The following is a 10000-nucleotide window of genomic DNA, read 5'->3' on the forward strand; positions in this document are numbered from 1 at the left end:
TCCCAGGCGGACTCCCATCCAAGTACTAACCAGGCCCGACCCTGCATAGCTTCCGAGATCGGACGAGATCGGGCGTGTTCAGGGTGGTATGGCCGTAAGCCATTATTGTGTGCAGAAAGGGGCCTTTTAAAGATGTCATGCCCTTGATTCTGGCTAAATTTTTGGACATGTGAATATGTCTCTATATGATAAAAAAAAAACATATGATCAAAAAAATGAAAAAGCTTACAGCGTCTGGTATTCCCAGGCGGTCTCCCATCCAAGTACTAAGCATGCACGACCCTACTTAGTTTCCGAGATCGGACGAGATCGGGCGTGTTAAGGGTGGTATGGCCGTAAGCTGTTATTGTGTGCAGAAAGGGGCCTTTTAAAGATGTCATGCCCTTGATTCTGGCTGAATTTTTGGACATGTGAATATGTCTCTATATGATAAAAAAAAAACATATGATCAAAAAAATGAAAAAGCTTACAGCACCTGGTATTCCCAGGCGGTCTCCCATCCAGGTTCTAACCAGGCCCTACCCTACTTAGCTTCCGAGATCGGACGAGATCAGGCGTGTTCAGGGTGGTATGGCCATAAGCCATTATTGTGTGCAGACAGGGGCCTTTTAAAGATGTCATGCCCTTGATTCTGGCTGAATTTTTGGACATGTGAATATGTCTCTATATGATAAAAAAAAACATATGATCAAAAAAATGAAAATGCTTACAGCACCTGGTATTCCCAGGTGGTCTCCCATCCAAGTACTATCCAGGCCCGACCCTGCTTAGCTTCCGAGATCGGACGAGATCGGGCGTGTTCAGGGTGGTATGGCCGTAAGCCATTATTGTGCGCAGACAGGGGCCTTTTAAAGATGTCATGCCCTTGATTCTGGCTGAATTTGTGGACATGTGAATATGTCTCTCTATGATAAAAAAAACATATGATCAAAAAAATAAAAAAGCTTACAGCATCTGGTATTCCCAGGCGGTCCCCCATTCAAGTACTAACCAGGCCCGACCCTGCTTAGCTTCCGAGATGGGACGAGATCGGGCGTGTTAAGGGTGGTATGGCCGTAAGCCATTATTGTGTGCAGACAGGGGCCTTTTAAAGATGTTATGCCCTTGATTCTGGCTGAATTTTTGGACATGTGAATATGTCTCTATATGATCAAAAAAAAAACATATGATCAAAAAAATGAAAAAGCTTACAGCACCTGGTATTCCCAGGCGGTCTCCCATCCAAGTACTAACCAGGCCCGACCCTGCTTAGCTTCCGAGATCGGACGAGATCAGGTGTGTTCAGGGTGGTATGGCCGTAAGCTGTTATTGTGTGCAGACAGGGGCCTTTTAAAGATCTCATGCCCTTGATTCTGGCTGAATTTTTGGACATGTGAATATGTCTCTATATGATAAAAAAAGAACATATGATCAAAAAAAATGAAAAAGCTTACAGCACCTGGTATTCCCAGGCGGTCTCCCATCCAAGTACTAACCAGGCCTGACCTTGCTTAGCTTCCGAGATCGGTCGTATTCAGGGTGGTATGGCCGTAAGCCATTATTGTGTGCAGACAGGGGCCTTTTAAAGATGTCATGCCCTTGATTCTGGCTGAATTTTTGGACATGTGAATATGTCTCTATATGATAAAAAAAAACATATGATCAAAAAAAATGAAAAAGCTTACAGCGTCTGGTATTCCCAGGCGGTCTCCCATCCAAGTACTAACCAGGCACGACCCTACTTAGTTTCCGAGATCGGACGAGATCGGGCGTGTTAAGGGTGGTATGGCCGTAAGCTGTTATTGTGTGCAGAAAGGGGCCTTTTAAAGATGTCATGCCCTTGATTCTGGCTGAATTTTTGGACATGTGAATATGTCTCTATATGATAAAAAAAAAACATATGATCAAAAAAATGAAAAAGCTTACAGCACCTGGTATTCCCAGGCGGTCTCCCATCCAAGTACTAACCAGGCCCTACCCTGATTAGCTTCCGAGATCGGACGAGATCAGGCGTGTTCAGGGTGGTATGGCCATAAGCCATTATTGTGTGCAGACAGGGGCCTTTTAAAGATGTCATGCCCTTGATTCTGGCTGAATTTTTGGACATGTGAATATGTCTCTATATGATAAAAAAAAACATATGATCAAAAAAATGAAAAAGCTTACAGCACCTGGTATTCCCAGGTGGTCTCCCATCCAAGTACTAACCAGGCCCGACCCTGCTTAGCGTCCGAGATCGGACGAGATCGGGCGTGTTCAGGGTGGTATGGCCGTAAGCCATTATTGTATGCAGAAAGGGGCCTTTTAAAGATGTCATGCCCTTGATTCTGGCTGAATTTTTGGACATGTGAATATGTCTCTATATGATAAAAAAAAAAACATATGATCAAAAAAATGAAAAAACTTACAGCACCTGGTATTCCCAGGCGGTCTCCCATCCAATTACTAACCAGGCCCTACCCTGCTTAGCTTCCGAGATCGGACGAGATCAGGCGTGTTCAGGGTGGTATGGCCGTAAGCCATTATTGTGTGCAGAGAGGGGCTTTTTAAGGATGTCATGACCTTGATTCTGGCTGAATTTTTGGACATGTGAATATGTCTCTATATGATAAAAAAAAACATATGATCAAAAAAATGAAAAAGCTTACAGCACCTGGTATTCCCAGGCGGTCTCCCATCCAAGTACTAACCAGGCCCTACCCTGATTAGCTTCAGAGATCGGACGAGATCGGGCGTGTTCAGGGTGGTATGGCCATAAGCCATTATTGTGTGCAGACAGGGGCCTTTTAAAGATGTCATGCCCTTGATTCTGGCTGAATTTTTGGACATGTGAATATGTCTTTATATGATAAAAAAAAACATATGATCAAAAAAATGAAAACGCTTACAGCACCTGGTATTCCCAGGCGGTCTCCCATCCAAGTACTAACCAGGCCCGACCCTGCTTAGCTTCCGAGATCAGACGAGATCGGGCGTGTTCAGGGTGGTATGGCCGTAAGCCATTATTGTATGCAGAAAGGGGCCTTTTAAAGATGTCATGCCCTTGATTCTGGCTGAATTTTTGGACATGTGAATATGTCTCTATATGATAAAAAAAAAACATATGATCAAAAAAATGAAAAAACTTACAGCACCTGGTATTCCCAGGCGGTCTCCCATCCAAGTACTAACCAGGCACTACCCTGCTTAGCTTCCGAGATCGGGCGTGTTTTTTCTTTTTTTATCTTTTATTATCAAAATTACAAAAACATTTATAATTCTTTCACATCATTTACAACAAATGCTATTACAATACATACACCCTCTAAATTAAACCTCCCCTCTGACGCAAACGGCACCCTAAAAACAATAAAAACATAGCATCAGAAAAAAAAACTCAAACCACCCCTGATACCCCCAACTCATGACAACTCTTCTGAGTCCCTCCCCCAAAGCAAACACCCCTCTGAAAACAAACCACAAAAACATACAAAAACCCCACAGTATTCTCAAAAAACCACTGAGAAAAAAAAAAAACACCAAATCAAATCACCCATTTTCCCCATGACCAAAAAAGAAGCCCTCGTACCAAAAAAACAAAAACAAAATAATTTAGACATCCCACATAATTCCCTCCTCATTTACTCTACACACATTCGCACCTTCCACAAACATTCTCACAAACTCACTCTCATTCGCTATGTACAACAATTTAAGATGTGCTTTCCATTCATTCACAAACATTCTCCACACATTCATTTTCTTACTTTCATACAGTGCATAATTCCTTCTGTTAAAAACCGCTTTTCTTGCAAAAGCCAAAATTATATTCATTACATTGTGATTTTTTTGTTTTGTTCCCACCCCCAACAACACCGACAATTCCCACCCCCTTTCATTCCAACACTCATTCTTACTGCATTTCCCCAACATTTCTCTTATTTTTCCCCAAAAATAAACCAATTCCCCACACGTAACAAACAAATGTATTAAATCCTCATCCGTACTTTCACATACACAACACTTTCTTTCATACCTCTCCTTATGGATCTGATGCAGGACGATGCAGGTGAAGATCCTCCTGTGCCTCAGTTTGAAATCTAGGTCAAATATTGCATGTGGTGTATGCGGAATGTTAATGTTCTTCCATATCATGTTGCTTGTTATGTCCGGGTATGTGTCTGTCCATTTTACTTCGGATGTGGGTTTCTGTATTCTATGTGTGATTGCGCACCTATACCAAATTTTTGTAGTGACATCTGTAATGTTGTGTTTCTTCTCCCCTAGGCACAGGGAGATCCCCCCCACATCGTCCTGCATCACTCCCTCCTTCTCTTTGATTAATTTTTCCCATTCGCTCGACAAAGACAATTTTACATTTGCAAACACTCTCTCAATCACATCCTTTCTGCACACACACCCTTTATTTTTTAAACCCCTCACCACCATTTGTAAATCAAAATCCCCCCCACAGTTCAGTAAATCCCTTATTCTAATATATCCCGCTTTCGACATAGCTTCACACTTAATTACCCTCTCCCCATTTTTAAAATACGGGCTCGAGAGGAAGGGCAGTCGTAGCACTGACCCTCTCGTTCCGCACTCTGGTACAGTCCAGGATGAAACCTGATACCACGCACTGAGTACTTCCTGGAAAAACCGTGGCAAGTGTTTAAATGAATCCGGGTTATTGATCTGGTACAGGTTGTCCTCGTTGTAGAGTCCAAAACTGCACAGATATTGTTTGAAGTGGTTTTTCCAAACTACGTTCCGGTTCTGGTCCATAAATTTGCCTATCAATTTGACTCTTAGTGCTACTTTTTTTGTAAGTAAATCAATCAAAGCTAGCCCCCCCTGATCTTTAGCCCCTATTATTGTTTTGTGAGCTATACTCGCTGCTTTGTTTTTCCAAATAAAGTCCCTAATGGTCTTTGAAATCTCCTTAAAGGCCCAGTCCGGAAGCGTACAAGTACTCAGCGCATGATTCACTTTGGACAACACGAGAGCATTTGTTACGGCTACCCTTCCTCTCAACAATAGACCCCTCGCTTTCCACAAATTCAATGTTTTTTTAATTTTACCCACCACCTCTTTCCATGTTACATCATCACATTCATTCTCATGTTTCCCCATATTCACTCCCAACACTTTTCTTCTCTCACACACCGTTTTAAATCCCCACTTATTAACTAGATTGGATTCCTTACCTAGTAACATAATTTCTGACTTATTTTCATTTACTTTTGCCCCAGATGCTCTTTCATAAGTTTGTACATGTTTTAATATCAATTCTATATCCTCCTCTCCTTTTACCATTATATTCACGTCATCTGCATACTGTATTATTTTTACGTTTTCCTTACCTATACCTTTTATGTTTACGTCTTCCGATATCAGTGCTGCCAGCGGCTCTGCTACCAAGCTGTACAACAGCGCTGACATCGGACATCCTTGTCTCACTGACCTTGATATTTTAAAAGAATTAGTTAGTTCCCCGTTACATTTTATCTTGCTTTCCGCTCCTGTATACAACATATTTATCCATTCTCTCATTCTCTCCCCGAATCCAAACTTCTCTAACACCTTCCCCATGAACCCGTGATCTACTCTGTCAAAAGCTTTATTTAAATCAATCCCTAGCCATATTCCCCCCTCCCCTTCCATATCCCTGACCGTCTGTTTTATTGAAATGATTGAGTCTGCTATGTCTCTGTTTGGTATACTGTATGATTGTGTTTGTTCTATGATTGTTCCTATTACCTCCCTGATTCTATTGGCTATTGTTTTCGCTATGATTTTGTAGTCTGTGTTGAGTAGGCTGATTGGTCTGTAGTTGTCCAGATTTTTATTGTCCCCCTTGTTTTTGTAAAAAATAGTAACCACCCCTTCCCCTAAACTTTTTGGTATATGTTTCACTTTTTCCATATATTTACTCAATTTGTTCACCAAGGGCACCAGCTGCTCTTTGAAAGCTTGGTAGAATTCCGCAGTTAGGCCATCGCTCCCAGGACTTTTGTTTTTGTTTAACCCCTCTAAAGCACTTCTGATTTCTCCCTCTGTAAACTCACAATCACACCACATTTTATCGTCCTCGCTTAGTTTTTTCTTTAAGGCACCCAAAGCTCTGTTCACACTCACGCTATCACACTCCTGTCTCGAAAACAGGCTTTCATAATAGCCCTTTACTATTTCTAAAATTCCCTTTTTATCTGTCACACTTTTACCTGCTTCATTTAATAATTCGTTTATTTCTGTTCTTTTTTGTTTTTGTTTTTCCAGACCTAAAAAAAAGGCTGTACTCCTCTCCCCCTCATACATATATTGTATTTTACTCCTAATGGCTGCACCCCTACTCTTTTTAAGTTCAATCACTCCCAACTGTTCTTTTAAATGTATGTATTTTTCGACATCTACATTATCTACACTGTCAAGCGATGCTATAGTTCCTCACTTAGTTGTTTTCTCAAATTCTCTTCCTTTCTATTTTCTCTCCACTTTTTCTCTTTACTATAATTGATACACTTTTTTTTAATTCTGACTTTTACACTATCCCACCACACATTCATATCTTCACTCTCATTCCACTCATATCCCACATCATTCAACAATCTTTCCATACTTTTCACAAACATTCCATCATCCAGCAAGCTTGCATTAAAGCACCATATCCCTCCTTTACGTACATTCGTTTCTTTTCTAAACGTGATTTCTATTCCAGCGTGATCGCTCCACATATTAGTTTTATATTCAACTTCTTTAATCCACCTCACTACCTCGCATGTCACCAAAGCATAATCTATTCTAGATTGTTTTAATCTATTCAGTACAATTTGTCTCCTGGAGAACACCCTCTCCCATGGATGTAGCAATCTCCAAATATCAATGCATTGTTTCGTTATCATTATATCTTTAAGTGTCCCCCTGCTCACATCCCCCTTAAACACATTATTTTTTGACACATCGGTGGGTGTCATCGCCACATTAAAGTCACCGATTATTATACAATTCCTTTCCCACCATTTGCTTATTGCAATGAAGAATGTTTTCCTTTCTTTTTCTCCATTCGGTGCATATATATTTATGATTCTTATATTTTTCGTTTCATACACACAGTCTATTACTATTATTCTTCCTTCTTTGTCTCCATAAACCAAATTTACCCCTGTTACCCGACCCGTTTTGACTAAAACCGCCACTCCTCTCGCCCTCGACGTGCCATTGGAGCAGAAAATATGGCCCACAAAGTCTTTTTTTATGTCTTCCACCAGGGAATCATCCCACCTGGTCTCCTGCAGGCACAAAACGTCATTCTGCAAGGAAAGAATCGCATGTCTTTTTTCTTTGTTCCTTAGTCCATTCACGTTTATCGAAAATAAATTAAAGGCCATTATCATAAAAATAAAAACAAAAAAAAAGGATTTACAGGGGTTATTGTCAGTCATTATTTGTCCTTACATTTCAATTTTTTCACCAACTTTTTTCGTTGTCCAAGACTTAGTCTTTTTTGCGCACTCGCCAGTTCACTCACATCCATTTCGCTGTCCGTTTCATTGGGACTGGTGCTTTTACCCGTATTATTTAGCGTGATTTTTCTCCCTCCCGCCTGTCCAACACCACTCTCAGGCATCTCCCTCCCCTCTGTGCTCATGCTTACCCCCGGGTCTTCTGCCACGTCCCTTCCGTCTCCTTTTTTCCCTCTCTCGCTCGTTTTTCGCTGCTTCTGCTGTCCTCCCTCTCCAGCCAGCTCCGGCGTCTCCAGCTCGCACTCTGACGCCCGTTCTCCTCCGCTCTCTCCGCTCTGCTCCATTTCTCCGTCACTGTTCTCGTCTTCTCTGATCTCCTTCCTGCTTGCTCCGATCACCTCCTTCTCCTCCGCCTCCTCCTCGTACACCTCCTCCGCCTCGTCTTCATCCTCGTACACCTCCTCCACCTCGTTCTTGCTTTCCTCTCCGTTCTCACACTCACATTCATTTTCTCTTTTTTTACAGTTTGTGCATTTTGTGCTGTTCGCGCTGCACTCTCGCGCAAAGTGTCCCTGCACCCCACAGTTGTGGATCATAAATTCTGGACACTCTCTCAGGATGTGTCCCGGCTGGATGCACATCCTGCACACTTTTTGTTGTCTATCATGTATTACTCTAAAGTATTCGTTCCCCATCACAGTGTTAAACTTTGTGGAGTAAGGGAGTGACTGTACCTGGTCATTAAATCTGACCCGGACAAACCTCGTTCCGTCAGCTATCATTGTTCCAGGCCACATTCTGCGTTTTATTGGTGATGTCGGTTTCACTCCCCATCCCGTCAGCTTCCAAACTATTTCTTCATCTGTGATATACGCTGGCAGGTTTAAAAAAGACACCACCAGCTCATCATTATTTAGTTCTCTCGCCACGACTCTGGTCTCTCCGATTTTAAATCCATCCAGCAGCCTTTCCTTTCCTTTAATGTTGCTCACCGTCACCTCCAGTTTTTCAGGTCCCAGGGTTCTGCACGCCAGCAGGCCCCCACAGATCATTTTTATGTTGCTCATGACGTGATTTAGAGGAACTTTGTCTCCCACCATTTCAATGTTTAGTGTTAGTTTTCTCTCAAAAGACACTTTTGCTTCCTCTTTTTCTGCTCTCTCGCCACCTCTCCCATTCTCTGCATGCGGAGCAATCAGCCCGCCGCTCCTCTCTCTTCCTCTCTCTCCGTCATCCATTCCGTTCCCTGTTTCATTTGCCGTTTTCATCCGTCCTTTTTGTCCGTCGTTCTTCTCGTTGTCGTTTAATCCATTCCTTTGTTTCAGTGCCATGTTTGTTTGTTCACGTTGTTGTCCGTTCTCTTTTCCTTTTTCCATCTCTCCAGTCCGTGGTCCTGTCATCTTTGTGATCCGTCCGTGTGAGTTTGCTCGCGACATACGAGCAAACATTCACAAAAAACAAAAATTCTTCACAAAATTGTGGAAAAAAAAACAGGAAAAAAAGGTGAAAAGAAAAACGATCCCCCTAACAGTCAGTGACTGCTGGGGGACATTCACTCACAATCTGAGGTATTTAAATAAATCCAAAGCGCATCCAAAAAACAAACAAATTAGTCCAGCTGTCCTGCTCAGTACTGACACGTCAGCTCTCCTTCAGCACCACACAAACTCTGACAGCAAAAGGGGCGTGTTCAGGGTGGTATGGCCGTAAGCCATTATTGTGTGCAGAAAGGGGCCTTTTAAAGATGTCATGCCCTTGATTCTGGCTGAATTTTTGGACATGTGAATATGTCTCTCTATGATAAAAAAAAAAGACATGATCAAAAAAATTAAACAGCTTACAGCATCTGGTATTCCACAGGCGGTCTCCCATCCAAGTACTAACCAGGCACTACCCTGCTTAGCTTCCGAGATCGGACGAGATCAGGCGTGTTCAGGGTGGTATGGCCGTAAGCCATTATTGTGTGCAGAGAGGGGCCTTTTAAAGATGTCATGCCCTTGATTCTGGCTGAATTTTTGGACATGTGAATATGTCTCTATATGATAAAAAAAACATATGATCAAAAAAAATTAAAAAGCTTACAGCACCTGGTATTCCCAGGCGGTCTCCCATCCAAGTACTAACCAGGCCCGACCCTGCTTAGCTTCCGAGATCGGACGAGATCGGGCGTGTTCAGGGTGGTATGGCCGTAAGCCATTATTTTGAGCAGACAGGGGCCTTTTAAAGATGTCATGCCCTTGATTCTGGCTGAATTTTTGGACATGTGAATATGTCTCTATATGATAAAAAAAAACATGATCAAAAAAATGAAAAAGCTTACAGCACCTGGTATTCCCAGGCTGTCTCCCATCCAAGTACTAACCAGGCCCGACCCTGCTTAGCTTCTGAGAATGGATGAGATCGGGCATGTTCAGGGTGGTATGGCCGTAAGCCATTATTGTGTGCAGAAAGGGGCCTTTTAAAGATGTCATGCCCTTGATTCTGGCTGAATTTTTGGACATGTGAATATGTCTCTATATGATAAAAAAAAAACATATGATCAAAAAAATGAAAAAGCTTACAGCACCTGGTATTCCCAG

At 42.2% G+C, this 10000-nt stretch overlaps 12 non-coding genes and 5 pseudogenes across 12 annotated transcripts in view; all 17 read right to left on the bottom strand.

Moving 5' to 3' along the window:
- Window positions 1–100, bottom strand: part of LOC132986029 (5S ribosomal RNA) — a 119-nt gene extending 19 nt beyond the window's left edge. Inside the window, exon 1 of the ribosomal RNA XR_009675244.1 lies at window positions 1–100. This exon is cut by the window's left edge and continues 19 nt beyond it. This is a non-coding gene — a ribosomal RNA (5S ribosomal RNA).
- A 122-nt stretch (window positions 101–222) lies between these two features.
- On the bottom strand, window positions 223–341 carry LOC132985586 (5S ribosomal RNA; annotated as a pseudogene).
- A 122-nt stretch (window positions 342–463) lies between these two features.
- On the bottom strand, window positions 464–582 carry LOC132986215 (5S ribosomal RNA). Its single transcript, XR_009675417.1, has one exon. It is a non-coding gene; the product is annotated as a 5S ribosomal RNA (ribosomal RNA).
- Window positions 583–703: 121 nt separating this feature from the next.
- On the bottom strand, window positions 704–822 carry LOC132985978 (5S ribosomal RNA). The gene has a single exon (XR_009675196.1). It is a non-coding gene; the product is annotated as a 5S ribosomal RNA (ribosomal RNA).
- A 120-nt stretch (window positions 823–942) lies between these two features.
- On the bottom strand, window positions 943–1061 carry LOC132986290 (5S ribosomal RNA). Its single transcript, XR_009675482.1, has one exon. It is a non-coding gene; the product is annotated as a 5S ribosomal RNA (ribosomal RNA).
- Window positions 1062–1184: 123 nt separating this feature from the next.
- LOC132985965 (5S ribosomal RNA) lies at window positions 1185–1303 on the bottom strand. The gene has a single exon (XR_009675185.1). It is a non-coding gene; the product is annotated as a 5S ribosomal RNA (ribosomal RNA).
- A 123-nt stretch (window positions 1304–1426) lies between these two features.
- LOC132985609 (5S ribosomal RNA) lies at window positions 1427–1535 on the bottom strand (annotated as a pseudogene).
- A 122-nt stretch (window positions 1536–1657) lies between these two features.
- On the bottom strand, window positions 1658–1776 carry LOC132986351 (5S ribosomal RNA; annotated as a pseudogene).
- A 122-nt stretch (window positions 1777–1898) lies between these two features.
- LOC132985994 (5S ribosomal RNA) lies at window positions 1899–2017 on the bottom strand. Its single transcript, XR_009675211.1, has one exon. It is a non-coding gene; the product is annotated as a 5S ribosomal RNA (ribosomal RNA).
- A 121-nt stretch (window positions 2018–2138) lies between these two features.
- Window positions 2139–2257, bottom strand: LOC132985620 (5S ribosomal RNA). The gene has a single exon (XR_009675067.1). It is a non-coding gene; the product is annotated as a 5S ribosomal RNA (ribosomal RNA).
- Window positions 2258–2380: 123 nt separating this feature from the next.
- On the bottom strand, window positions 2381–2499 carry LOC132986079 (5S ribosomal RNA). The gene has a single exon (XR_009675291.1). It is a non-coding gene; the product is annotated as a 5S ribosomal RNA (ribosomal RNA).
- Window positions 2500–2620: 121 nt separating this feature from the next.
- LOC132986075 (5S ribosomal RNA) lies at window positions 2621–2739 on the bottom strand. The gene has a single exon (XR_009675287.1). It is a non-coding gene; the product is annotated as a 5S ribosomal RNA (ribosomal RNA).
- Window positions 2740–2860: 121 nt separating this feature from the next.
- Window positions 2861–2979, bottom strand: LOC132985504 (5S ribosomal RNA). The gene has a single exon (XR_009675056.1). It is a non-coding gene; the product is annotated as a 5S ribosomal RNA (ribosomal RNA).
- A 6276-nt stretch (window positions 2980–9255) lies between these two features.
- LOC132986326 (5S ribosomal RNA) lies at window positions 9256–9375 on the bottom strand. The gene has a single exon (XR_009675514.1). It is a non-coding gene; the product is annotated as a 5S ribosomal RNA (ribosomal RNA).
- Window positions 9376–9496: 121 nt separating this feature from the next.
- On the bottom strand, window positions 9497–9615 carry LOC132986317 (5S ribosomal RNA). Its single transcript, XR_009675506.1, has one exon. It is a non-coding gene; the product is annotated as a 5S ribosomal RNA (ribosomal RNA).
- Window positions 9616–9734: 119 nt separating this feature from the next.
- On the bottom strand, window positions 9735–9853 carry LOC132986340 (5S ribosomal RNA; annotated as a pseudogene).
- A 122-nt stretch (window positions 9854–9975) lies between these two features.
- Window positions 9976–10000, bottom strand: part of LOC132985637 (5S ribosomal RNA) — a 109-nt pseudogene continuing 84 nt past the window's right edge.

The sequence above is a fragment of the Labrus mixtus genome, chromosome 12 (genome assembly GCF_963584025.1).
Source record: "Labrus mixtus chromosome 12, fLabMix1.1, whole genome shotgun sequence".
In the NCBI taxonomy this organism is placed as follows: domain Eukaryota; kingdom Metazoa; phylum Chordata; class Actinopteri; order Labriformes; family Labridae; genus Labrus; species Labrus mixtus.